The following is a 13,419-nucleotide window of genomic DNA, read 5'->3' on the forward strand; positions in this document are numbered from 1 at the left end:
CTCAACGATGAATTGGAAGGATTGGTCTGGTTCGATGGCCTCCAAGGTCCCCCGACTTAACGCCGTTGGACTTTTACCTGTGGGGTTTTATCAAGGAGAAAGTAAACCAGACGCCAGTGACAAGCCTTGATGACTTACGACAGGGAATAGTTGAATTGATTCTTCTCGTCAATCCCGATATTATCCCGAGCTAATTTCGGTATACGATACATTGAGCTCGCATATGTATTGCAGCAAACGGACTTGTCATTGAACCTTAATCAATATATTTTTTTAAAATGAGTACTTTATGGTAGAACTATTGCGTAAAATTGTATTTCACGTTTTAGAGTATGCGCTTCAAGTTAATCATTAAAACCTTTCCACTAACCACCTACGGGTAAAATTTTTATTTCTACCACGTTAAAACATTTGCTGTCGTGTACGTCTTCACTCAAAATATTAAAATTCTATGTGAAAAGGTTAATGAGAAAATGCACAGTCTGAGAAATTAAAAACACCTGTATATCGAGTGGGACTGTTGGTCTGATCGAAATGTTGTTGCTGTAGCAGTATTAGTAGTCTTGTGTCTTAACAGCATTAGAGATGGCGCTCGCCCCGAGTGAATTTTAATATCTTGAAAACTAATCTAGGTGGGCTTCGATCTCGCCACCACTGACTTCCGAACCAAGCGCTGATCGCTCAACGCCACAGTACTCTAGCCTAAAAACACGTTAGAACGTCTAGCGTAGAACATTTTTATACGTTATCCATACCGGAGGAACCTCGTTAGCGAAATTTCATCGAAATCGTAAAACGTTTTCACGTTTTTTGAAAATTTAAGTTTTCACCGATAAGTGTTCCATGAAAATTAACAATTAAAAACTTGTAGAGCGTCATTGAAAACGTAGAAATATTGTTGGCGCGAATACATAAAAGGACTTTGTCACCGATAAAACACGACTTGAAAAAGTGACAGGTTGAGCAAGCTAAAATGAGTGTCCTCCATTTCCATAAGTAAAGTAGGATAACTGTATGAAAGTCTAAAGTTTGCAAACGTTTCTTTAATTCAATTAACACCACAGTAAAATCGAGGATACAATAGTGAAAGAAGGCATTAAGTTTATATAGGAAAATATTAGAATTTTCATGAAAACACCAATTTTCACTAATTACAAACAAAATTTAAAAGTTTGGTTTGAATACTCCACCATGGACTACGATGCAGGTTTGGGCGCAAACAATCATGATGTCGAAAGCATGTTGAACTATTTCCGGGGTTACTTTCCGTCAAGCGTTAATAATTCGTTGACGTAGTTCTTCGAGCGTTTCAACAGGAGTTGAAGCCCCAAAGAAAAAACTCCAAAGCGTCAGATCTGATGATCTTCCTGGCCAGTGTTCCGGAAAGTTTCTCCCTATCCATCGTTGTGCAAATTCATTGTTCAAGAAAAGTTTCACGTCTTTGTGTTAATGAAGTCTGGCTCGTTGGGCTAACGGCAGTTGGTCAAGTTGATCTGCCGGATCGATTCGCAATAAATTTAAATAACTCTAACATTCAGATGTTGAGGGAAAAATACTGGACCAATTAGATGGTTTTCTACGATAAAAATCCAAACGTTTAAGCGCCCAAATTGAAATTGGTGACGGTGTTCAAAACCCTAGTGTGGGTTTTCGTCTTGCCAAAAGTGATAGTTTGGCTGATTGTACCGCCCGTCTCTTGAGAATAGCACGTCGCGGATATATTGAGGGTCCTCAGCCACCGAATTCAGCAGCCAGTTGCGAAGGTCCAGCCGTCTTTGATCGTCTCCATCTACTAAACCTTGATGAAGTGTAGCTCTGCAAGGATAGTACTTACGTCTACGTAATATTTTCCAGACGCGTGGTATACTGCAACCCAAATCGGTACTTCTGTTTTTAAAGTCGAAATTACGCGGACTTCATAAACGTAATCTAGGTTCTACATCACCATACTGCTGAAAGACATTCACAGCTCACCTCACTATATTTATGGACCGTCTTCTATTCCGGTGTCGTTGTTCGAAAATCTCAGTCACTTGTCTAAGATTTCTTCCAACTTCTCCGTAGTAAATGGCAACTAGTTCCGTAGGATTCTGCTCTGGAATAATATTGAAACATTATTTTATTAATAAATTACCACAATCATGTAAAACACACTGTACATTGCCTTTTTATATTAAATAAATTTGAGTTTTGTACTGACCTTTAAACCTTAGGTCTATTTCGCTATCGACTTGTGGTTTTGTATCTACTCGTATGCGTAACCTATTTTAACCTTGAAGGAGAGAAGGGAAGAAAAATGTTAATAGGCAAACCTCACCGCTAAAAACTTTCCAGTTGCTCAGACAAATTGTATTCGATTAAGCATAGCTTTCACGCCAGTGACGTTGCGTTAGCTTAGTAACGCTTATTTAGCTTCTTTGGTGAAAAATTCCTTTTTTGTTTTCGTGCTAACGATATTTCTACGTTATTAATGACGCTCTACAAGTTTCTAATTGACAATTTATATGTAACGTTTAACGATTTCGATGAAAATCATCCCCCAGTATGGATAACGTACACTGAAATTTTCAACCTTCTAGTGAACATAGTTTTTGAACAAAATAACTTTTCCTAGCATAAAAAAAGCTTCAGTCACATTCGACCGAAATCCCATTCGACCAAAAGTAGCCCAAATGTGCGATTTTTAATTAAATAAATTTTTAGTCCCATTCGACGGAAATTTTATTCGACCTAACTAAACCTAACCCAACCTAACGCCATCTAGAAAGTTCTATACTACTGCCCCCGAGATAGAGCAGGACCCGTGAACTCAAAGTTTATTTTGGTGTTGCAAAGGAGTAATACTAAAAAATAATGTTTCAGTTGTAGTAGATTACATGACGCAGAAATACGTGTTTAGACTATATTAATGTACACATATCTTGTTCTTATAGTTATTGTGGATCTATATTAAAGCAGTATATTTTCAATCCATCATCTAACGGGACGAAGAAAAAAATAGACGTTTTCGGGCGGGAAAATAATTAAGTCTATTTAAGGAGAAAACGAGTGATTTATAGGATTTTAGCCTAGAATTATCGATTAACGTCTCATTTTTGAAAGCACGAGGCTAGTTTCTGAATTATACCCTATACTTTGTCTTTAGTGTTAGGTTGACTTATGGAACATGCAATGAATTTTAAGTATATTGGCGACTGACGACGCCACGCACTCGCTTCGTTACCCCTTTCTTTATACCCAAGTGGGTCGTCTAAAACGCGACCAAGAGGACAGTACCTAGCCTATCGCACCTAGTATTGTCCAACCCGATATTAATCCTACCTAAGCTAACCTATAGCTTTTTATTATAGTATCTTATCGTTTCTTGGCTTGATTTTAGTAAAAATGTCTGAAAGGAGTCTATAACCTACCCAGAAATAAGCTAATACCTACCCAAACGTAAGTTAAATAAGCTACTAAATGAAGTTGAACGACGTGTGTTTTACTTACCATCATAAGTAACAATATTAAAAAGTATGATACTAAGTGAAGCTGTAGAAAGTACAATCATAAGTAACATTGTATAAATTAGTATGTTACCAAATGAAATTTAAAGCGTTTTACACGATACTTGGTTCCCCTTTGTATAGTAATAATAATATAGTATTTTGAACATGCCTGGGTAAGTAACTTAACAGAAAAGATGTGGAACTTATAATCCGCCTGTACTGATTTGTTGATTTTATGCGTCATTCTAGTGTCGATCTACATGATATACGCCGCTTTTTCTTGTTTTCGAGAGTTTCGGGTACATTAGGATACAGAAAAAAAAATTGTTTGTTTCGATAATTTTTCAGCCTAAATTGTGTTTGTGTTGTATCAGAAGAAAACCATTTTCATTATACTAAATTTCTCCTTGTTTATACATTCAGGAACAATCGTGGCAATTTATTTCGTTATATTGTTAATATAAGATCGTTATTATGTAAAATAACGCGTGTGATTATATCTACCGTATTATGTTCATAATAATCTAATTCAGATTAAGTATGTATAAGGCGTATTACGCCAATTAATCTTACCGGAATTCCTTTTATAAGTGTGGACTCGCCTTTGATATCGGAAAAAGATACTTGTTTGTACACCAGTCTACAAATAAACATGTTATTTATATTGAAGTTACCCAAAGGTGTTAAGCATTATTTTTAATACACGTAGACTTCTATATAGCTAGAAGTTACTTTTTATAAAAAGTTATTATGAGTCATGCATTCAGAAATTATATTCTTGGAAAAGATAAAAACCATGATTGGTTATCAAAATGAAATTATCAAAAAAACCGTTTAATTTCACAAGAAAAGTTATTTCAAAATTTAGCTTATCAAAATTTAATATTTCGGATGTTTTATTCTACCGACATACATTTCTAATCTTCCACAAATATCTACGTTAGATATCTAAATATTAATTCTTGTGAATGAAGACGGCTTTCTTAGCGTCTCATAGTTAATTTCTTTAACATTTGATCACATTTGATTTATTCTTGGACACCGTGATAAGTTTGAAAGTCAGAGTGTTCGTTTTTTTAAAACGCTATAAAGTCGCAGCTGAGACGAAGGTAAAGTAAAGCCTTAATAAAGCTGAATCCTTGGGTGGTAATTAATTTGCCATTCAACAGTAGAGTGCAACTATTTTAGTTTGCTCAGCTACAGTACTACTTATCTTACTTGACATTGAAAGCTTTGAGAAAGAACTCGGTTATTAAAGCCATCATGTTTCTCTGAGAATCTTGCGACATTGCTTCCTAAATAAGAATCGTGAAAAAAGAGGTTATTTGGAAAAATTAACCGATTTTTATCTTCAAACAAGATATTATGATGAATAAGGTGGGGTGGCGCAGTGGTTAGCACTTTCGCCTCGCAGCAAGAGGAGCCGGGTTCGATCCCAGCTAGTGGCACTGGGTGAAAATCCGGAACCACTCCTTCTGCGTAGAGTTTGTAAGTTATCTCCCCACTGGTTAAAGGGGTTTCCCCCAGAGATATTCGGTTTCCTATTCCCATAAAAACTTGCTGAGGTTAACGGTAATAGTAAGTGTAGGGAGCTGACGGTTGGCTCGCGTGGCATGAAGGGCTTGCCACCACCCTCCTACGCATTGTAACCCGGCCACCTGTTACTTGATCACGCAGAAGCAACATTGCTTCTGTGGTCGAAGGTGGTGCCTTGGGTATTAACTCAAGTTAAAAAAACATACCTACGATACTAAAAAAAACGTCCAAGATTAGATTGGAGCTTGAACAACCAAAAATATTTCTATGAAACTAATACTTTTACACTAAAGAGTTTTTGAAATTAAGTTAATAATAGGTTTAAAACTCGTACACCGGCTTAAAATCGACTAAATTTATTGTGACTTTAGTATTAGGGGTCCAAGTCATATCTTTCGTGATATCTTTAAGTTTATTTCTAAAAATCGCTTATTTGGGTTTTACAGTCGCAAAAGCTCTATATTAATTTTTTAAACAAATCCACGGGGATACAGGGGGAAAAGTGGGAAAACTGTGCCAGAACAACCCTTATAATAACGTTACAAAATGTAATAAAAGCTTTCATTTTAAACAGGCAATTCAAATCTACCTATGAAGAAATGTATGTGCATATGGTGCTAATATAGAAAACCTTTTTGAGCTAAACCAAATTTTAACATTTATATAATGGGATTAGGTTACTGGCGCAAACAATGAGTATTAAAAATATGTTTGATTGAAAATATTTTTTTAAAAGCATAAACGTACCTCTACAACGGCCACTACTACTTCAGTTACATTTGCAAGTCTGAAAGGAAATAGGTTGTTCATTATAAAATACCTTGGTTTCTACCAAAATTACCACAATGGCTAGTGGAGTTTATCGGCCGGGATTAGTGGCGTACTCCTGTAATCCCAAGCGTCTGGGTGGCGGAGTTTGTGGATGGCCGTTTGCGGAAGACCGCGCACCAATCCCCCAACGGGTGGTTGGAATCCTTCCGCCACGGGTGTCCCCACCCCTGTACCCACGTATCCCGTCGTTGGCGTGGCCGATACACTTATCTCACCCTGATTAATCAGTTATTGTGTGCTGGTATCTAAAAAAAAGTGGAGTTTATCCAGGGCCGGACTTAGAGATCCTGGGCCCATAGGCAGATAAGGAGTCTGGGCCCCCTTTTCACGCACTGCATTTACTCTTATCCCTGGAACTAGGCTGTGCCTGAATTTCCCTGATTCAGCGTAGAAGTCTGAGCTCTACGGTTATACTACTACATAAAAGCTCTTAACAATCGTCGACTAAATACGCGATAATTATGCAACATTGCGATTTAAGGCTGCGTCCGTAAACTGCCAGGCAGAAAATTTGGTAATTTTAAAACAAAATCTTCTACCTAAGAATTTCTCCAATATAAATTACGATTGATATCATAGATTTATGCCTTCGAATACAGTAATTACGGTCACTGGAGGGCCCCTTCCAAGGATGGGCCCCTAGGCCACGGCCTAGGTGGAAATACGGCACTAAGTTTATCGTATTGTAAGACGATATCCGCAATCATAGGCGTGCGCAGGCATTTAAAGCAGGTGGGCCATCTTATTTTTTACGCCCTTTTAAGCTCTTGCGCCCTCTATCTTTTTTGTGAAACTTATTAAATACCACGGCGCTCCTGCGTAGTTCCTTTCTTTCTCAATAGATGTGGCTAGAAATTAATATAGTAGAGTATGTGACGAAACAATAGTACTTTTTATTTTAAACTATACTAAAAACCAATATAGTTAACAAAATTACATTACCGCGTGTTGCTTTAACAAAAACGTGTTCTACTGTTTAAAATTTGATTTTCATAATCCCATAATATCACATTTTTACTAAATTAAAAAAAAATCCGTCAAACCTTATTTTATACTTTTTAATCCAGATATCTGGTTTTTGTGTTTGATTTATTACTAGCTTTCTAGGTTTAGCCTTTTTAGAGGTTCCTTTCTAAAATCGTTGCCCGATTTACGTTTTCGATTTAACTTATTTATTTCTACGCGCTGGTTGGCGAAGCAATGCGAAGAGGGTTCGACTTTCGGCGAGCAGTTTCGGCTCCAGTTTCGGCGGGGTAAGCACTCGCTTGCACCTCTTTCTGCTAAAGCAGAATACACGAAAAAGAAAAAGTGATTGAACGATACTACAGCAATGGTAAAAATCCCATTGGACTACAGTCAGGAACGTCATTTCTGGATTTTTCAGGAGGGGTCAGAACTTGATTTAATTACAACTTACAAAAAATTACGTCTTTTATTTTCTTAAAAAACAACTCTGAAAACTCCCCGACAGCGTTACACTACTACAGATTGCAGCCCTAGGTACTAAAAGAAATGCCGCAGTTTTGGTTACAGTTTCCTCATACCGCTCTGTCCTATTGAAAACGCAACAATCCGTCGAAAACTTCCCAGTTTAAAATCTAAAAAACGAAATCAACGGATGGCCCGTCACTTGTTTAGTCACTGAAGCTTAAATATTATAGTCATCGCGAATTCTACTGCATGCCGCCTGCGTCGTTTTATCAAGGAGGATAGGAAGGGAGGCGAAGTAGGAGGGATGAACGCACCAGCATCCTTGTAAGAAGCTTAGCGCGCACTCGGCGGGAAAAGGACCCCGCACACGGCCTATGAAAAAAACCTTTCGGCCAATTTTGTTGAAATTTTCAAATTATGTACTACCGACCACGGTGAACTAATTTATGTTTGGATTATTGAACAAAAATTATTTGTTTTTCCGCTAGGTACCTTCGAAAAAACTGATTTTGCCTTTGAAAATATACTGTTAAGTTGTCCACGGTTAGTATCATCCAATTTAAAAAAATCTTTCTTCACGAGTCCGACGTTACAATATAATGATTAAAACGTTACACAACCTATGATATTGACTATTTTTCCGACCATTTTTGAATAACACATCCAAAATGAATTTTAAGGCTAATGCTGGGTACGTGACAATTGTTTAAGTGATTAGACGTTAATAAAGAGTTTAATTGTAGTATTTATTTTAATTATTATTTTCCTATTTAGATTTAGTCTTCTACTTAATAGTAGCAACCATCCACCTTTTCTTCCCCCTAATCATTGGCTTCAGTTCAGTTCTCCCCCTGAAAGATTTCTGGCTTCGCTCTAGTCTAATCAGAGTTTCATCGTCGCGTGTTTTGTTTCAATTAAATGTTGTTACAAAGTCTTAAATAACTACTTAATAATTATTATTATTGTTATTTGAAATGTAAATATAATTTAATCATCACTAAAGCTGTTATAAAATATTTTCGTACTTTAAAAATTATATATTTATTATCAATACTTAAAATTATAATGCAGATGGCGCTACTAATGGGCTCTATTGCCAAGGCGCAAATAGTGCGAATTTTTAAGAAAAAAATCAACAATTCATAGATAGATGGCGCGTCGAGCGCCATAATTATCTTGGTCGCGGGCTTGCAGTTCGTAATGGTCCCCATACATCGCATTTGAATTCTAAGTTGTGTAGATAAACCATGGTCATAGCTATCGCTTAGATAATTATAATTAATGCTCCGCCAATGTAATGTAGTTTGCGGACCCCTTTTTTTCAAAGGTAAAATCCTAAATATTTCTATAGCTATAAATCATTTAATATAATAACGAGAAGAAATACTACAGTTAGACTGTTTACTAACGTCTATTCATTTAAACAATTGTCACGTACCCAGCTTTAGCCTTAAAATTCATTTTGGATGTGTTATTTAAAAGTGGTTTGAAAAATTGTTAATATCATAGGCTGTGTAACGTTTTAATCAATATATTGTAACGCCGGACTCGCGAAAATAGAATTTTTTTAAACTAGATGATAAGAATCGTGGAAACTTAACAGTATGTTTTTCAATGGCAAAATCGGTTTTTTCGAAGGTACCTAGCGGCAAAAGAAATAATTTTTGTATAATGATCCAAACGTATATTAGTTCATCGTTGTCGGTAGTACATCATTTTTAAATTTCAACAAAATTGGCCGAATTTTTTTTTTCCATAGGCAGTGTGCGGGGTCCTTTCGGAAAAATGACGGCAAGATTGCGGCCGCTACGCTACGTGTTGTCGCCATTTTTCTGAAGTTTTATAGCTGAGTTCGAGCTAAACTTCTTACAAGGATGCTGGCGCGTTCATCCCTCCTACTTCGCCTCCCTTCCTATCCTCCTTGGTTTTATTTCCAGTTCCCGTAGGCATATATGGTATGCTGGTACTAACACTTGAGTATTTTTCTTTAGTATTTTCTTTTCATTTGTTTTATTTTATTTTTATTTTTATTTTTTTTAAATTTATTTTGCTTTTTTATTTCTTGTTTTTGGGTTTCCAGTTTTTGGGATTAACTAACGTATATATCCTTGTGTATGTATTCGGGACTCTCCTGATAAATAAAATTAGTATTATTATTATTTGGTTTTACGTGGGACGATTCGACGAAATAAAAGCCATTTTTAGAGTAAAAAAAAATAATTATTAGAAACCGGAAAATCCTCAACAGCGCGACACTACACCAACTACAGCCAGCAGCCTTAGGTATAATTGCCCATGGTATATACTACAGAGTAGTATCATCTCGTAGCTTTGGCCATGGCCGCCATTTTAGGCGCTTTGTTTATCTATAGGAAAAAGCATGGGTGACGTTGCGTGATGTAGCACTGATACTACTCTACTAAAAATACCGCTGTTTTAGTTATAGTTTCCTGTTACAGCTCAATCCTACTAAAAACGCAAACAACAAGTCGAAAACTTTCCAGTTTAAAATGTAAGAAAAATCGATGTTTAGACCGTCGCGTGTTTAGTCACTGAAGCTCCATAGTGTAAATGGCTATTGAGGAACTACTTAAGAATGAAATAAATAATAGCATTCAAGCGAAAACAATGTATAAATGAAATTAAACACGACCTTTCTAATGTAGTTTTAAGAAATTTTTCGTGACCTTTTTGGCTCACAAAAATGCAGGGGGGCAAGCCCGACTGCCCCATTCTAATGACGGCCTTGACTACAGTCCATGCTTTATATGCCGTCGTCATGTATTTCGCTGTAGCAAATATAGTTACGACGTTGTACTAACGAATACTAGTTGTTATTTAGGGCTCGTGTGAACTACATTTAGGAAACTAGTTTAAAATGTACTATTGAATCGTTTTCGGAAGTCGTGTGACCGTGGCTACAGGGTCCCAAAAAAACGTATCCTAGCTCCACACGACTAATTTCACGACAGTGTCCGTCAGTCGCCATTTTCACATGCAGGCAATTAAAATATAAAATACGTGTCCGAAAACGCCTGGGAGTGAATCTAGAATATCACCAAATAACAATAATTTTTTTAGCATGTTACCGATAACTATACTTTTTTATTTGTATTTTACATTCTTATCTTTTTATCGATTTTCTCTTCTTCTAGTTTAGAATCTTATTTTGGTGGATTTTAGGAAATTTTGGGCACCTACAATGTTAAGGCTTACACCCTTTTCCCAGATTTTTTGCGCTCTTTCAGTTTTCAGGTCGGGCCATGACCTACCCTGGCCCTATCGTGCGCACTCCCCATGTCTGCAATATCAAGGAACAATCCCCTACAAAATTAAATTTGTGTGAAATTCACTATGTCTAAATCCACAAGACCTTGTGAAAAGAACTACTCTAAAAATAAAGCTTCGAGATGATATTGACACCTGCAAAGAAAAACGTGAAATACACACAGCACTATTTAAAAAAAGCCTATTTTTACGTTTATTGCTTTGAGGACTACCAAAATTGATTTCTATGGTCATAAATTTGACGTGTTTCGTTTGATTTAATTTTCCGTTCAAGAAAATCTGGACCATGAATGAAACCGTCCAAGTTACGAAAGCGTATGGACCCCTGGACCCCAGGTTTGGAAAGTGGACATGTAAACAGCGAGACTCGCATGATTTGTACAGTTGGAACAGTTGTGTGGAAGCCTAAAGTGAGACAGAGGGACAGACAGACAGACAGACACCAACTTTCTGAAATATTTATGGGATTCAAACATAATTTATAACCGAATCAATAAATGTTTTATCACAACCTATATTTCGGCTTATCAGAGGTTTTTCCATTGATATTTATTTAACACCAAGAACGTTTTTAGGTCGTTAAAAAAGTGGGAATCTTCTATCCAAGCCCACAAGTGTTAGCTTCTATATAAGCTATTATCTCAATAAAAGCTAAGTTCTTTTATACAGGGTGTTTTGAATTGCTCTGACTGGCCATTTTTTCACAGGGAAATTATTTGGGTTTTTGTAAAAAATAATTTTTTCACCGGTATGTGCTAGAAAAAACGTTTCAATGAGAAAATTGTAGAATGCTGTCGAAAACGTTCAAATAAATTGGTTTCCTTAGAAAAAAACACTTCGCTGATGAAAAACAAGCTGTCCATAGGGGCCAATAACCTTCACATTTTTGTACGTAAATTAAATAAATCATGTTAAGAGATTAAATCCCTTAAAAAAAGTACATATAAATTACCAAAACGCCAATTTAGGCCTACAGTAGGCCTAAAAACGTACCAGTGGGCCAACTACGCACAAAGGTCAAGTTTTTAATTCGTAATTAATGTGAAATCTGTTTGTTTTCAACCATTCTCTAACGTTTATTCAATATGCCACTAAATTATTCTCGTGATCAGCGTGCTTTTATGGTCGAGTTATTTTATGGTGACGCCAATCGTAACGCGCATAGGGTTCTTGGAGCTGTTCGTGACTTTCCAGATTTCGTGGACCAGGTCGTCAAAACATCAACATGGAAGACACCGTTCTAGCCTATTTTATTGCGTATCCTCGAGCAAGCGTCAGAGGTGCAAGCGATGATCATGGATTATCGAAGAACTACGTGTGGACCACTCTTCACAATTACAACTTCCCTCCGTATCGAGCGACCCTCCACCAAGAAGATATGGAACGTAGATTTGGTTTCTGCAACTGGCTTATAACCATGTCGGATGAGAACCGTAATTTCTTCAATCAAATGATGGTGACCGAAGAGTGTTCCTTTGGGAGAGTTGGGTCTTTCAACCATCAAAACACCCTTATGTGGTGTCATGAAAGTGCTCACTGGGGTTTTCCTCACCATCGTCAACAACAACTCCGACTGAATATTTGGGCGGGTTTTCTCGGGGATCGAGTTATTGTCCCATTTTTCCTCCCCATCTCGTCTTAATGGACAACGCTTCTTGGTGCTTTTGCAGAACGAAATAGCAAACACTTTAGAAGATATTATTCTGGAAGCTTACAGACAGATGTGGTACCAACATGACGGCACACTGCCCCACGTACCTAGATGTGTAGTGGAGCATCTTAACAACAAGTTCCCTCATCGTTAGGTTGGCAGGAATGGTCACGTTCGATGGCCGGCGAGGTCTCCGGACCTAACTCCAATTGACTGGTGGGGGTTCATCAAAGCTCAAGTTTACGTGACGCCCGTTGAGAACATCGAAGATTTTCGTCACCTAATCAGTGCAGCTTTCGAACTTGTCACTCCTGATATGATCTGACGCTCGTTTCAAAACTTGCTTAATCGTGCCCAAATATGTATCGCTTCAAACGGAGGTATCATAGAACCTCACTTGTAAAATTCTTATGTTTATTCGAAAAAAATGTTCAATTAAATCTTTCAGACATTTCTTTCATCTACGTAAAAAATGCGAAGGCTATTAACAGCTGTTTTTTTTCATCAGCTCATATCTTCGTGAAAAAGTTTTATTTTCCAATGAAACCAATTTCTTTGAACATTTTCGACAGCACTCTATAACTTTTTCACTGAAACGTTTTTTCTAGCACCTACCGGTGAAAAAATATTTTTCCGATTATTCTGAAATTTAGGATTTTAAGCGATCCCACACTAGAAATAATACCCTGAAAATTTCGAAACTCTACCTCTTGCAGTTTACGAAAAGTTACTAAATGACAAAAGATAAAGAAGACTTTTATTAAGAAAATATTATGGATAAAAATTATAAAACAATATTTTTTAATAGATGAATATTGGGCAACTTAAAAAAATATATTGCGGAGTGTTTTATACTTAATTTTTTCCCCAGCTAAATAAGACAAATAATAAATGAGCTAAAACTTACTTAAATTTAAAAAATTTAGTAGAATCTTGAAGATGAAAATCCAATATATGTCGATATTCACACATTTTTTTTGAAATGACTGAAAAAAGTTTATAGATTAATTTAGATATTAACAGAGAAGAATTGTGTTTAGATTTTAATGAATGGTGTTAGCGACTTTTACCTTCTTTAGGTTTTACTATTTAATAACTTTAATTGTACTTAAATACCAATAACGATTGAGGCTGTTGTTAGCAATTAATATTAAATTTTCATTTACCAACCTCAACAGCATTACACTAATTTGA

General features: G+C 36.5%; 1 long non-coding RNA gene across 1 annotated transcript in view; it reads right to left on the reverse strand.

Moving 5' to 3' along the window:
• LOC149945637 (uncharacterized) overlaps positions 1-13,151 on the reverse strand; it is a 27,256-nt gene extending 14,105 nt beyond the window's left edge. The window contains exons 1-4 of the long non-coding RNA XR_016481087.1: positions 13,133-13,151; positions 5,772-5,811; positions 4,707-4,783; positions 4,062-4,128 (exon numbers count right to left, since the gene is read on the reverse strand). This is a non-coding gene — a long non-coding RNA (uncharacterized LOC149945637). The remainder of the gene's footprint in view (positions 1-4,061; positions 4,129-4,706; positions 4,784-5,771; positions 5,812-13,132) is intronic.
• Positions 13,152-13,419: the final 268 nt, after the last annotated feature.

Source organism: Leiobunum rupestre, chromosome 5 (genome assembly GCF_980474605.1).
Source record: "Leiobunum rupestre chromosome 5, qqLeiRupe1.1.hap1, whole genome shotgun sequence".
Lineage (NCBI taxonomy): Eukaryota > Metazoa > Arthropoda > Arachnida > Opiliones > Sclerosomatidae > Leiobunum > Leiobunum rupestre.